Below are 16,304 nucleotides of genomic sequence, written 5' to 3' on the forward strand. Positions count from 1 at the left end.
CAAAATGTTCTGGTATTCCCAGATATGTTCCATTTTTCCTAGTAGTAAAACAATCAATGCATTTCAAATACGAAATCTCACATCCAGAATATCATTATTTCCTACTCCACTGTCTGGGACACAATGCTATAAGAACTATTCTGCAATTCCATTTACAAAATCTTGGAAAACAGAGAAGACCTACATACAAAAATAGGGTTCAAGCCCCCATTTAAGCTTAATAAATAGGAGACTTGCTCAAAACTAGCAATTTGTTCTGCAAAGAAAATTTCCCCAGAGTCAAAACCAAAACAAAAATACATAAATTTTTATTTCCATGTCTTTGTACATTATACTTTCTTAGTACATTCCGCTGTCTTTGTACATTACACCCATCTCAAACTGGATTCAAAATGCAACTAGCAAACAATGTATCTATTTCATTGTTGCTGAAATATCCAGAAACATCAATTTCTGAATGTTGTAGCACTTCTGAAAGATGTCATTTTTCACCTATGCTGCCATATTCTAGTCAGAAGTTTCCAGAATATTTTAAAGGTCTATAGGAAAAATAGCAAACTGCAATATTCTAACAGTGCATGTCACAAACACGTCTCTCCTCTATCACCAAAAATTAATCCACTTGAAAACTCAAAACTGCAAACCTACTCCAGAAGGGAAATATGATCCAATCAAATAGGCATGTTATTCACACCCTAAAGTCCATCTCCTGTATTCAATAACCACTTAATCTTTCATGAATTCAGCTTCAGTTTGTTCTCCCACAGTCAGACTCTTAATAGTCTGGAGACAATCTGAGGCTCTGTAGTAGTCCAATCTTAAACTTGCAGAAAGGAGAATTATAAGTGTTATTAGCTTATGTCTTTCCATAATTATAATTTCATGGTAGACTGGAAAAAGTTCTCAAAGATAGAACTCTATTGCTTTCTCCACTACAAATTCAGAGAAGTGATTTAAATGTGAATATTTGTCTATACATAGGAATATTTGAAGACCCTAAAGCTTTGATAAACAATTTAGCTGCAGTCAAACTATACACAGCAATACAATTTCGCTTGTACCTAAAATTAATTACGTTTAGTTGTACAGGAACCTTGAACATTATTAAAAATCTTTTAACTAAAATACATTAATGATGTTTCAGTAGAAGATACATTGTTGTTGTTGTTGTTAATAATAATAGTAATAGCAATAGCAATAACAATAACAACAACAACAACATCAACTCAACAACAACAACAACAATAATAATAATAATAATAATAATAATAATAATAATAATGGGTTTGTAAATTCAGCATTGTTTTAATATGCTATTTGACTTATCTTGTTTATTTTAATTCATGTGAAGCATGCCATAAATAGATGGCAAAGTAGTATAATATCCTACTTTTAAAATAACATTTTGTTATGCCTTTATTTCAAACAATAGCTACATATTCTGACACTTCATAATTCTTATGGCAATTAAACTATACATTTTACCTACTGAAAACTCTGAAAGCTACTATAATAAACACAATATATACTAAACTTTAGTGCAAGCTACACACCACCTTTTTTATACAATCTACTTACCTTAGACCAGGGCTTTTCAACCAGTGGTACGGGTACCACCTGTGGTACATGGGCACCTGGCAGGTGGTACGCGACCATCCTAGAAAAGTGGTAGCAGGGAAGAGGAATGAGCTGAACTGGTGGCAGCACTGCACAAGCCTGAGTGAGAGATGGCTGGAGCTGCAGGGATGTCAGGGCTCAGTGGAAGCGCCAGGATCAGTGCCGCTTTCCAGCTGATTGGCGCTTCTTCGGGGCTGTCAGGGCTCAGTGGAAGCGCCAGGATCAGCGCCAGGCTCCAGCTGGAGCTCGGCGCTGATCCTGGTGCTTCTGCTGAGCCCTGAAGAAGCACCAATCAGCTGGAAAGCAGTACTGATCCTGGCGCTTCTGCTGAGCCCAGAAGAAGCGCCGATCAGCTGGAATGTTGCAGCATCTCCAGAGTCTTGTGATTTACATTCAGATGCTTGGCAACTGATTCATATTTATGATGGTCACAGTGTCCCAGGGTCATGCGAAGTGACCAAAACCTGCTGGAACCACCCAGCAGACGGGGGGAATAAAAACCAAACACCCCCCATCCCACCCCCGCTGCCAATCCTCAACAGATATGCCTCACAACAATGAAAACCTCGGACAGGAGGAAGAGTGCTGCCAGGCAGGCTGTGGTTTGGGGGCACTTTTTTCAGTGCCATTGTAACTTCGAACAGTCACTAAGCAAACTGTTGTAAGTTGAGGAGTATCTGCACTTTATCAGTTTTTTCCTTTTTGGGGGGGGGGGTCATCAAGTTTTTGACATCTTGCTAGGCGACTGGTGGTACTCGGATGTTGCCATATCCTAAAAGTGGTACAATGGGTGAAAAGATTGAAAAGCCCTGCCTTAGACAAATAATAAGATTTATAATAAGGTGAGTCACTAAACCTTAATTAGTTGAAACTATGTATGTAGGAAGTGGAGAAAACAAGCTAGAAAGTATTTAAAGTCATCTCCAGTCATCAAACTCTATGTCTAATAAAATACAATTCCAAATAAATAACCAAAATATAATACAACAAACGTGATTAGAAGCAGTCAGGATTAAAATACAGAAAAATACAACTATTGAACTAAATACTGTAGGTATATATACTTATATATAGGTATATTATACTGATCTGGCACGCTTATACTGTTTATAGGTATATTATACCTATGTGGCACATATGCATATTTGTCTAAAAATGATTCATACATCCTAAGACCAATACATGCACATGTACTTCCATGGAGGTTCGTATATATAAAGAGCACCTGAATATTCTATTATTCAATCATATGTTAACAGTTATATATAGTGACATTTTTATCTATCTTACTTTGAATTCCCAACTTTGTACTTTGCCCCATTTTAGAAATCTTACAATTTTGCATTCATGTTCCTGTACCCATTTTACGATCACTGTATCCCTCTTTCCCATTCTGCGATCACATTGTATAAATCCTTCTCATATGCTGTGTTATAAAAGTCATTTTTTCTCTATGCTTTCCTTTAATAGTGATTAACTATAGGTCCAAAGTAAAAAAATGAAACAAATGAGCCATTTGAAAGGAATTCGATGTTCAGTGTTCAATTTCAAACAGAAAATGTGATATTATCAGAGAATTTTCTTTTTATATGACTTTATTTATATATGACTATTTTTATATGACTTTAGAAAATTAATTACAACCAATTCTGTTTCAAAGTGAGTATACAGGCATATGCCACATTCTCCATTCTCATAACTTGGTTGACAAGTTATTTGTATTCTATAGTAGAGGTCCTCAATCTTTTGGACACCAGGGACTGGTTCCGTGGAGAAAGGTTTTTCCTTGGACTGGAGGGAACATGGTTTTGTGTGCTGCCTGCACCCCACAGATGGGGCTTTGCTTGTTTGTGCGGACCGGTTGCTAGCATGCCGCGGCCCGGTACTGGTCCACGGACCGGGGGGTGGGGACCCCTGTTCTATAGCAATGTTATAGTTTATAAGTAGCCACAATACAAAAAAGTTACAGTTAAAAATTCCCGAGCAATTGTAACTTTAACTTAACACTTACTGCACTGGCCTTGCACTTCTAAACTTTACCAAAAAGGCACCAAAATCAATCCATCAGCTCACAAAGGTATGCTTTCTTAACCTCTAAAACAGATGGAATTGGCTAGAAATGTCTAGCAAGTCAAACTGTTAATCATCACAGCCCTTTGCACAAAATCACTTAAATTAAGGCATGGTTCCACCATAACTGGCATTAGTCTGCAGGGAACTTATTTAGCTGTCACATACTCCTGCCACTCCTGCTCTGCTTTAATTAAGCTTAATGCCTCATAATTTGACCTTCTATTGCTAACCTATTAACCTTATCTAGTACAAGTTCAAATATGATAAACTGAAAAGTTGCTGTAAATGCCATTTAAGCTGCCGAAAATCTAACTGCTACTTTCCTCAATTCAAAAATGAAAGGTATCCAACAATTCTAATTCCATCCTCAAAAAAGAAATACTGCCAAGAAAATTGGAAACAAGCATTGATATAAGTAACGACTATAGTTAGCCTTCACATAAGAACTCGGCAATAAATCTCAGCTCCACAGACATTTAATTCCTTACTCAGGAATAGGCTAACTGGAAGATTTTAAAATATGACTTGCCTATTTTAGATTTTTTTTCCTTGCTGACGAAAATGACAGCACGACATACAAATTATTTGCCGTCCACAGTGCAAAGGAGTCAATGCTTTTACAAAGGTCAATACGCTAAAGTTTAAAGTCTAGTTTTTTCCTCTGACTCTTCTGAATTAATGGATACTTGGTCATTCTTGTGATGGTCTTAGGTAAACGCATTATATGGTGATATGATTTTCTTTAGCCTGGAAATTAGTGGTTCCTGCCAAATCGACCTCAACTCATCTACAAACAAAATATAGAGCTTTATCAATTAATACTACAGTATGCTATTTCAATTTAGACATTATACAAAGAGCTGTCTCTGAAGAAGGCTCTAAGGCTGTGCAAGTTGGAAGAAGAAAGAAAATGACGATGACTAGCAGCATCATTGGTGATAAGTGTACGGTTGGAAGACCTGAAAACCAGGTTAGGGACAGATTGTCTTGCAGAAAATCTATGTATTCACTAAGAATGGACACTGACTTTATGGCACATAATCAATTAATGCTATTTCAATACCTTCTAATGATTCCTCCTAATATGGAATTTCAATAAATCCAAAGTACAACAGCTTTACATAGTCAACCTAAAATACAAGTTGATGAAAACAAAAACAAAAAATAGACACATACAGCCTACATGGTCCTGGGAGTTTGCATATTCTTATTAAAGGAGCAAAATACAGAACATTAAAAAATTAGCTTGATTTCAAAAGGTTAAAAACAGAAGTATTGCCTATGACTTTCAAATAATGTTAGAAGATGCATATTCCAATCTGCTTGAAAATTTATAGATTTTATTATTTTATAGAATAAATAATCGAAGGATAAATATATACATTTGATTGATATAACATATTAAAAGAGAGGTATCTACTAATCAAAAATGTAATTTCATAACGTATTAAAAGACAACGGCGTCTACTGATAAAAAATGTAATTCAGGCTCAGGACAACACATGAACTTGATGAGAAGTATATAGATTTCCAACCCTTATATATTTTATACTACGTTGGTTTAATGGCTATTTCAAGCATATGCAAGGTGCTATAAACAGTGAATGTTACTAAATTGCCCTAATGCAAGCTTCAACAGTAGAGTATTAAACCTTGCAAGCATGAACATCTTTCTACGTTCATGTTGTACGCTGCCAAGAGTAGCTTCAACAGTGAGATGGGTGGTATATATAGTCATGTGGGAAAAGAAGTACACCCTCTTTGAGTTCTATGGTTTTATGTACCAGGACATAGTAAAAATTATCTGGTTCTTAGCAGTTCTTAAAAGCAAGTAAATACAACCTCAGAAGAACAACAACACATGACATATTACATCATGCCATCATTTATTTTACAAAAAGAAAGGCAAAATAGAAAAGCCATGTGTGAAAAACTAAGTACACCTTATGATTCAATAGCTTTTAGAATCACTTTTAGCAATAACTTGAAGTAATCAATTTCTGTATGACTTTATCAGTCTCGCAGTTCCTCCTGTGGAGGAATTTTGGAACTCTTCTTTACAAGATTGCTTCTGGTTCATGGAGGTTTGTGGGCATTTATGCACAGCTGTCTTGAGGTCATGCCACAGTATTTCAATCAGACTGAGGTCTAGACTGACTAGGCCATTGCAACACCTTGATTCTTTTCTTTTTCAGCCATTCTGTTGTAGATTTGCTGGTGTGCTTAGGATCATTGTTCTGTTGCACGACCCAGTGTCGGCGAAACTTTAGCTGTGGACAGATGGCCTCACATTTGACTCTAGAATACTTTGGTATACAGAGGAGTTCATGGTCGACTCAATGACTGTAAAGTGCCCAGGTCCTGTGGCTGCAAAGCAAGCCCAAATCATCACTGCTCCACCACTGTGCTTGACAGTAGGTATGATTGTGCTGAAATGCTGTTTGGTTTTCACCAAATGTGGCCCTGTGCATTATGGTCAAACATTTCCATCTTTGGTTTTGTCTATCCAAAGATCAATGATCCAGAGCTCTTTGATTTGTTCAGATGCAACTCGGCATAAGCTGTGCTGCCATGTTCTTTTTAAAGAGAAGAGGCTTTTTCCTGACAACCCTTCCAAAGAAACCATACTTGTTCAGTCTTTTCTAATTGTACTGTCATGAATTTTAACATTTAACATGAAGTTACAACTGCTAAATCATCTTAGGGAGATATTTACACAAGCGAGATTTGAACAGCTTGACACAATTATCAGATATGGGAGATTCCACTCTATACCCTATAATGGACAATTCTGCATCTGCAGAGCGGCAGAGGTAGAGGACCTGGCTCACATCCTAATTAATTGTTGCCTGTATAAGAAGGTGAGAGACAGGTACCTTGGCCTATACACTAAATGAATGACCCCCGTTGGGATCTCCATATCAAAATAACTTATCTTATGTGCGGCCAGAATTTGAAAATTACATTTAATACAGCACAGTACCTGAGCAAAATGGTTTGGTTGAGATTGGCATATGTGAGAATGATTGGGGTAGATTGTAAGGGTGATAGTGAAATATAATTTTATCATAATTCATTTATCTACATATCAAATTACTGTATTTTATTCCAATTTCATTTAAATTGTATTTTATTATTTCATTTTAAATTGTATTTTGTTCCTATTTCATTTTAAATTGTATTTCAGCCAATTCTATTTAAACCGATCAAACTGGTCAGTCCTAAAGGAGATCAACCCTGACTGCTCTTTAGAAGGCCAGATTCTGAAGTTGAAACTCAAATACTTTGGCCACCTAATGAGAAGGAAGGATTCACTGGAGAAGAGCCTAATGCTGGGAAAGATTGAGGGCAATAGAAGAAGGGGACGACAGAGAATGAGGTGGCTGGATGAAGTCACTGAAGCAGTAGGCATGAGCTTAAATGGACTCCAGAAGATGGTAGAGGACAGGAAGGCCTGGAGAACGTTGTCCATGGGGTCAGACACGACTTTGCAACTAACAACAACAAAATTTTAAACTGGTTTTATCGCATTTTAGTAATAACGTGTGTTTGGAACTCTGCACCTTGATATGTCCCATGGGCTAATCAATAAATTAAATTAAAACATTTAACATAGCAACTGAGGCCTGTAGAGTGTGAGATGTGCCTCTTGGATTTTTTGCAATTTCTCTGAGCATTGCATGATCTGACCTTGTGATGAATTTGCTGGGACATCTACTCCTGGGAAGATTAGCAACTGTCTTGCATGTTTTCCACTTGTGAATAATCTTCCTCATTGCAGAATGATAAACTTTAAATTGTCTGGAAATGACCTTATGATGCTTCCGATATTGATGTAGGAAATAATCAGGCTGAACATGTCATAAGTCAGGAGTCCGTTTGCACCTGCAAGAGATCTAAGTCCAGCCCACCTTGAATTCCTTTCTATTCCTTTAATGGTTACTTGGTCAGATTCTTGTAGAGAATCTAAGCTTGCAACAAATCTTTATACTCATTCGAACTGCCTGAATCTCCTGATTTTCCGGGCACTTGACAATTGATGGGCAGCAACAATTGCTTCTCTAAGATCATCACTGATATCTTTACTCTCTGGCATCCTGTTAACACCTCAGTGCTGAAGACCAGGTTTCTTTTTAACCTCCTCATCCCTTTCAAGGCTAAGTTGATATTTACTTATCTTCTTCAAAGATAATTTGTTGTTCTTCTAAATGACATTTTATCCATTAATTATGTGCAAATTTAGGGGGATTTTAAGATTATAATATAGGGTTTTTTAAATATCATTTTGAGAAATTTAGGTTCTGAAGTTTTATATTCATAAATTTTAAATATGTATAGTGAAATTTCAATTTACCAATGATTTTTTTTATTAATAAACTTATATGCTACCCATCTTACCAAAGACCACTCTATGATTAATGCAATGGAGCAAAATTCTATTGCTATAATGAAACACTTGCTAATATTCCAGACATTTGTGAATAACAGACATCCTTCTTCCTCTAAATTATCTATTAAATCAAAAATTCACTAGATTTAGGAAATAAAAATAATTATTTTACACAGCACATCATATAAGTTTACCAGAAACACTTCTATTGGAGAAACTGGTTTTATAAATCTACTGGAATGAAATTCAACTTATTGTATTAATCTATTTCTACTATTTACAGTACAATTTTCAGAATACATAATAATAGAGTTTGAGGAGACCTTGGAGGTTTTCTAGTTCAACCTTTTGCTCAAGCAGGAGACTCTATACTATTTCAGACAAGTAGCTGTCCAGTCTCTTCTTAAAAATCTCCAGTGATGAAGCACCCACAACTTCTGAAGGCAAGCTGCTCCACTGGTTAATTGTTTTCACTATTAGAAAGTTTCTCCTTAGTTCTAAGTTGTTTCTCACCTTGATTAGTTTCCAACCATTGTATCCTGTCTTGCCTTCTGGTGCTTTGGAAAATAGGTTGATCCCCTCTTCTTTGTGGCAGCCCCAAAATAACTATTTTCCTAAAACATACCATACACTAAATAAATTCCCCAAACAACCCATATATTGCAAACAATATAAATAAACAACTGCATAACTGTAAACGTAAATATATCTTTTTTTAAAAGGCACATGTAATAAGACCTTTCTCACAAGATGATGCAATGGCTATCTGCATATGTAATAACCAGCATTTTTAGTTTTTTCTGAACTATATAACTGACAATATGAAAATTAAAGATTTAATAAACATTTGAGACAGCTGTATATGGGGCCTACTTCCCTGCCCCCCAAAAAGATAGCATTTTCAATTTTAATGTACATACCAATGGCATCATTTGATTATCATCTCAATATATCAAAAGGAATTAATATCCAATTTTAATTGGTTGAAAATAATTAGGACATAACTTGATTTTTAATCTAAAATATGTATATTTTAGGGGGGCATGATGGCTCAGCGGTTAAAGATGTTTAGCTTGTCAGCTTCAGCTGCAGTCCAGGTTCAAGACCCAAGCACCACATGAAGGCATGAGCTCCCATTACTTGCCCCAGCTCCTGCCAATCTAGCAGTTTGACAGTATGCAAATGCTAGTGGATAAGTAGGTACTACTTTGGTGGGAGGGTAACAGCATTCTGTGCACCTCAGGGTATAGTCATGCTGGCTACATGACCATGGAAGTGTCTTCAGACAATGCTGTCTCCCTCGGCTAAGAAACAGAGATGAGCACAGCCCCTAGAGTCAGACATGACTGGACAGGGGAAACCTTTACCTTTCTATGTATCTTTTGGCTAAAACCTGGCTTTTCTCGTTTATAAATAGCTAATCTTTGTGTGAAAATCAACAAGGGCTAAGTGATGAATTCCATTTAGTGAGCAAACAATATGTTTCAATCTATTATGGTTGAATTTAGGAATGCCCACTGAATGGAAGCCAGGACTCAGTGTTTTTCTGTTGCTACTCTCTAATAATGAAATAGTTTCTCTGGTTTGAGACTTGCTCCGTTCTTTTTGTTCTAAGAACTACTGAAGATAGAATTCTTCCAAAGAGAATAAACAGAATAATTTATAATCACCAGAATTAAATTTACTAAAATTTGGCGTTTGTTTTTAATTATATTTTTTATCCTGACATAAAGTGTGTGTGTGTGTGTGTGTGTGTGTGTGTGTGTGAGAGAGAGAGAGAGAGAGAGAGAGAGAGAGAGAGAGAGAGAGAGAGAGAGAGAGAGAGAGAGAGAGAGAGAGAGAGAGAGAGAGAGAGCGCAAACATACCTGCCTCCTTTAATAACTTATGAGTTGAGTTGGGATAAGAGTGACTAGTCCAAAGTTACTCAGCTGGCTTTCATGCCTAAAGAAGTTCTAGAACTCTCAAACTCCTTGTTTCTAGACTAGCACCTTAACTATTATATCAAAGTGGCTTGTTACAAATTTATTTTTCTTTCCATTTTTATTATTAAAATTAAAATATTTTGTTTTTATAATGTTGAATAAGGATAGTTTTTAATTTATTTATACTTAGCATGGATATGTTAACTATTTGTGTTCTTTTAACAGACGCATTACAAGTGTGTTTTGATTCAACAGTCTAAAAATAGAATACATAAATACATAAGAAAAGCATTACCCAAAGATGTCTGGAACATTTTTCTGGAAACACCTCCTTTCATTAATCTATTATAGTATAATGCTTACAAATCATTCTTGGAGATTGATGAGAAAAAAAACAAGTTCTAAGTCCATTTCTGCCCACTTTATTCCATAGTAAAATAATACAAATGTTTTTTTAATTGTTTGAACTGTAATATATTTTTTGAATTGTAAGCCATCCAGAATCATTGATTGAGATGGGTAGCTTTAGAAACCAAATAAATAAAAACATAAAATATTATGACACCTGTACTGAACATAGGAATAGCCACCTAGGACAGAGGTACCCAACCTTTTGGGTACCAGGGAGCGGTTCCATGGAGAGAGATTTTTCCATGGACCAGAGGCTGCGTGGTTTTGTGTGCTGCATCTCGTGGATGGGGCTTTGCTTGTTTGTGCGGCCCGGTTGCTGGCATGCCGCAGCCCAATACTGGTCCATGGACCGGGGGTTGGGGGTCTCCTGACCTATGATATATGAAAGTATGATCTTTATAATCACTAGAAAAAGAAATGCGATTTTAGAAAATAAAAAATAACCTTATCCAGACTAAGGGTCTTTCAAATAAAAATTGCAGTTGTGGCAAGTGAAGAGGACACAAGGCTACATTTTTCTGTCCAAAAGTCAGAAATGTATTTCTCTGAATATAATTCTTCCATTTGAACCAGCTATAAATTCATTCATTTGTTCATTCATTTTAATTCTTTTTAAAGTTTGCTATGAAAAAATAAAGCTATAGGTTCAATTTATAGAACAGGTATATTTACAACAAAATGACAAGCATTAAAAAAAGTCAGAGTGGTATTTTTTTAAACTATTTTTATTAAGATATATTTGCTCTATTTTAATAATTAGATTACATTTCTGATTCTTACTATTTATGGAGGAGGAGGAGGAGGAGGAGGAAGAGGAGGAGGAAGAGGAGGAGGAGGAGGAGGAGGAGGAGGAGGGGAGGGGACAGGAAAAGAGAACCTTTTCCTTTCAAGAGTAACTTATACAAGAATTCTGTATGGTCTGAATCTGAGACGCAATTACTTGTCTAAATCACTTAACTCCATAAATTGGCAATTTTCTGAAGCAATACAAGTTGTACACAAAAGCTAAGTCCTACTGAATTCAATGGAGCTTATGTCTACAAAACTAGGCACTGTACAGGGCTACAGTATAAAATGTGACAGATAAATATACATTTAAGATAATCTGAGCAAACTGCTCAGTGTTTGGTTTATAACACTGAACAGTGTTGCCTTTTTTACCTTTTAGAACATGAGAATATTCAACTTATTATAAGCAATTATTGTTAAATTTTGTAGGTTCAAGGAAGCCTTGTCACATTGCTGGGGGAATCATGGACATTTATCAGCAATTGCATGCTGACATTTCTTTGTATTTTAGGGAGGCTATATAGAACTATTTATTATGTTTATATAAAACATATAAAGAAAAAAAATGAGGGGAAAGGAAAAAGAAAGCAACAAAAGCATGCAATGTTACAATAGATAATGTTTTGTTACAATGGAAAGACTCTGAATGCATACTTGTGAATTGATGTGTGTTTATTTGAACTGGCTCTTTATCAATATAGTAGAAAGACATCAATATTATTCCATGTGGTAAATTTTAATGTTGTATCTAATAACTTTTTCTTTGCATTGTAATACATTTTTACTGAAATTCTAAAAAAATTCCAAGGCATTAACTTCTTCTTCTATAAACTGGAAACACATTCTAAAATGGCCAAAGTCTATTTTGGTGACAATTAACAAAGAAACAGTGGCATTGATCATAAATTATTTGTATCAACCCTGATTTAATGGAAGCAGTATCTCCACCCAAGACTATGCAGCATCTTTCAGATCTTCATAATTTTAAGTAAAACTTCTATAGCACCTAGCCCTATTGTATCTTGGTATTCTTAGATGATTTAAAATTTGTTATATTGGAACATAATATCACCAGTACTGTCATATTCAACAAATAAGACACCAGGAAATTTATATAAAATCAAATAGTTTTTTGTATTTTCCACATCTGTTGCAAAATGCATCAATCATTTTGTTGATCAATGTTTTGAATGTCACTTTTGGAAGCAGAGAATTGATAAAAGAGATCACTAACCTGAAAGCCAACTAGATTTGGTAAGAAATGTTTTTGGCATTTAACTTGTAGATTTTAAATAGCACATTATGTCAGTTGATAAAGAGAAATAATTTACAAGTTCAGAGCATCTATATCTCTATATATCGACAATCTAACCTCTTTCTCTATTTTTTCTCCACACTTCTGAGGAAAATCTACTGAAGCTGGTATCACTTATAGAAGGAAATTTCATACCAGTGCAATTATTAATTTTAAATTAATTAAATCTAAATTTAATTTAATTTAAATGGATTTCCTAAGAATTTAATCAGAGAAAGAACTTTCACTCCCCCCACCGCCATCCTTATTATAAGTGATTCCATTAATTGTCAATCCTCAATGCATGTTTATTTCATCTACATTTTTAAAAATCTTTAGAGTAATCATATTATTTAATGGAAACTTTAAACAGAAAATCAAAAAAATTATGCTGTATACATTTGACCCGGATATTGAAATTAAGTTTTCACTAGAAATAAAGACAGAATAAGAATTCTTATCTACATCAACATATCCAAATCAACCTTTAAGCATCTCACACTTTTAAAATAATGTTTCAATTTTTTTGTGGCAGATATATTTGTAAAAAAGCAGCCTGGGCAAAACATTTATTTTAATTATTACACTGTTTTAAAATCCATACCACCATTGCTGGTAGAATCTAGCACCTCTTGGTGATCTTATTGTTTAAGATCAGAATAACGAGAATAAGACAAAATTAATACTTGGATGGGAGATCACCAAGTAATCTGAGTACTGTAGACAAGATTGGGAAATTGAAAAAAAAAGATCCTCTAGAGGAAAGCAATGAGGTTTCTTTTATAGATCTATGTATTGTTTCCAAGACAACATGGATGTGTTGGTTAGTCACAGGAATTAAGCTTGACTTGACATGGTTTTTTTTTAGAATTCATAGGCGTTTTAGGAATTTGTAGGAATCCAAACACACACAAAAAATTATAATAATGTGTAAATGACTAGGAAAACAATATGAATAAAAAAACTTGATATTTCAACAAATTCATATTTCAACATCTGTTGATTACAGTGTCACCCTACACTAATTCATTAAATTATGTAGTTTGAAAATGATTGGCACTTTTTTTCTGAAAATTATAGTGCAGGGTTATTTAATGTAAATATTATTTTAGGAACTAATATTGATAATTTGTGAAAAAGCATCCACACAATGATAAATAGTGCCATGCAAGTCTACAAAGAAATGTAAAGGCAGCCTTGTGACCAGTTCTATCTTTACTTTTACCCCCCCCACCAAAAAAAAGGGAGGGAGAGAAATTAGCAATCCTGGTTTAGTAAAGTTATATAATGACATCGTACACGACTCAGAGAGTGCTATAATGCACTGTGGAGCGGTATATAAGTCTAAGTGCTACTGCTATTACTATAATAAAGGTGGTACTGTATGTACTTTAATCCTATTCCAATTATGAAGAAAAAATTAAAGTATGCCCAAAAAGTAGCACAGGATGTTTGTCCAAATTAATCATGCTAAATCCTATACCTATTAAGTAGTGAGCAAATACAAGCAACTGAAAGAATCTGGAATTCACTAAGTAAGTGCAGGTCTTTTAACACATTCCATTAATTCTCAGTGCCACACCTTTATTGATAATGCACATGTGTATTTTTATATGATCAGTCTGTGCCTGGGAATTTACTTAAAAATCAAATCATATTTTCTCAAACACAAATAATTGTCTACACCTTGCTTTTGAATTTAGGGACTTTTATCATGTGACTATTCCATCTAAACTCTGCATTTGTTTCACAATAATTAAAAATAGCCACTACTCTACCAATATTTTTCTTATCATCTTCCATAAACCAATGCTTTAGTTCTTTTTATATAAAAAGAGGTTCCTTCCTGAATTCCTTAAAAAATTAAAATAAGTCAAAAACTTTTTAAAAAGAGAGATTAAAAAAACAAAGGGACAAACAGAAAGCAAAAGCAGAACAAATATGAACACTTGGAAACATACAAAATACTTCTGTGCTATTAAGCACATTGCCTATTCAGATCACACATGCTTAACTAGTCTACTGAGAGTGTGACATATGTCACACTGAGCTATAATCCATTAAAAGTTAAACACAAATTCATTCATCTTTTCTTTCATAACAGGCTTTATTCCAGAGAATAAAGAGCAATCTTCATCTCTAAAATCAAGCTGAAATTAAAAGCTGAATTACTCCTATATTCTCTGTGAACTCTGTGAATTATATGCATGACACTTCATCTGCTTTGTACCCAAAAAAATGCCACTCGGTATTGTAGAAATAATTGGTTTGGTAAATAAACTACATATTTAGAAAAAGAGTTTTGAAAAAGAATATACATTACAGTATCCACATACTGCACTTCTATATTTATTAATGTCACAACTTTATAACTAGTGCAGTCTGTGCTAAGGCTGACAATGTTATCAAGTCATTACACACTACATACTTTAGAAAAGTTTCTTAATCCCACTCCCAGTGATCTTTCAGTCACAACGGTTTGTCATTAAATTTAGTAAGCACAACCCCAAAACCTATAGAGATGTTACCATTTTCTCCGTGTTATTTCTGAAGAAGACTTGGTCAAGAAAATCATCCCTAGAGGTAAATGGTGCAACAAGACATGGTTGAGCTTGGAACAGTAGAAAGTAGACAGAAAGTGAGGACACGTTATTGAACTAAGTGATTCGAAAATAGCTGTTACTGAAGATCAGGTCGAACGGGGAACAAAAATCTTAACATCTGTGTGTGTGTGTGTGTGCGTGCATGCATGCATGCAAGCGTGCATATAATCTCCGTTTGCCAATGGAAAGGAAGTGAATAAATAACGAGAGGTGAGCCCAGGCAGAAAAGAGGCATGGCCTTGTCTAGAGCGGCTGTGCCTGCAATTAAAGAAGAGACGGTAGCTTCAGAGGCAGTGGGAAGAACAGGGCTGAGTCTTCAGGAGCTCGCCAAGGTTTGCCTCGGCTCTAAATCCGCAGAGGAGCAGCTGGTGGAACTGCAGCTACTGCGCACAAGACTTCGTGGGCTCTCTTAATTCAGAGAAAGGCTGGAGGGAAAGTAGGGAGGATGCGAAAGAAAGAGCAATTTAAAAAAAGCCGCCACACGCAATCAGGCTGGGAAGGCAGAGGGCAGGGGGCACAAACTTTGCTTGTCCTGCCTTCCCAATTCGCCTCCAAACTTTATTTATATAGCCCCTTGTGTGGGGGGGGGGAGGAAAAGAGAAGAGGGGAAAAAAAAAACTGACCGGTTCCACCGGAAATAATCCTGAGAGAGCCGAGGTACCCCCCCCCCCTGCCCAATTCTTCCTCCGGTGCCTGCGCCCCACGACTCCATCCGTCTGTTTAGTCTCTCCCTGATTCCGCTTCTTGTCAGGGTGCCAAAGCGGCGCCTCTCCAGCTCGCTCTACCCCCCCGGAGTCCCTAACCTCAGCCGCGGCCATTTCCATTTTCTTCCTCGTCGTCCTCGCCCTCTTCTCCCCGCCCTTCCGTACCCCTCCCCCGGGGAAAAACCAACCGGGGCCCTCGCGCTTACCTCCCAAAATGAGGCTCGTAGCATTCCCGCCGGCCGTTTCCGCGACTACCATTGCCGTCCTCAGGAAGCAGCAGCAGCAGCAGCAACCCTGCCTGGAGCGAGCGCCGGCCCGCCTGCCCGCAGCCCGTCAGAGAGCTCCGAGCGCGAGCGAGCGCGCGCGCGCACCTCCCCTTGCTCCAAAGGCCGCCCCGTGACCAGCGGACGCGAACTCAAAAGACAGTTAATTCTAGCGTGGGGAGCTCCGACGAGTGGCAGCTTAATGGAAGGGAAGGGGAGGAGAAAGCGCCCGCTCGG

The 16,304-nt window shown here is 36.4% G+C and overlaps 1 protein-coding gene across 1 annotated transcript in view; it reads right to left on the bottom strand.

Annotated features, from left to right (window-relative positions):
* NRIP1 (nuclear receptor interacting protein 1) overlaps nt 1-16,031 on the bottom strand; it is a 75,036-nt gene extending 59,005 nt beyond the window's left edge. The window contains exon 1 of the mRNA XM_015813802.1: nt 16,011-16,031. The gene's annotated coding sequence lies outside the window, so the exon portion shown is untranslated. The remainder of the gene's footprint in view (nt 1-16,010) is intronic.
* Nucleotides 16,032-16,304: the final 273 nt, after the last annotated feature.

Source organism: Protobothrops mucrosquamatus, unplaced genomic scaffold, assembly GCF_001527695.2.
Source record: "Protobothrops mucrosquamatus isolate PMUCROS unplaced genomic scaffold, P.Mucros_1.0 scaffold196, whole genome shotgun sequence".
NCBI classification, from domain to species: Eukaryota; Metazoa; Chordata; class Lepidosauria; order Squamata; family Viperidae; genus Protobothrops; species Protobothrops mucrosquamatus.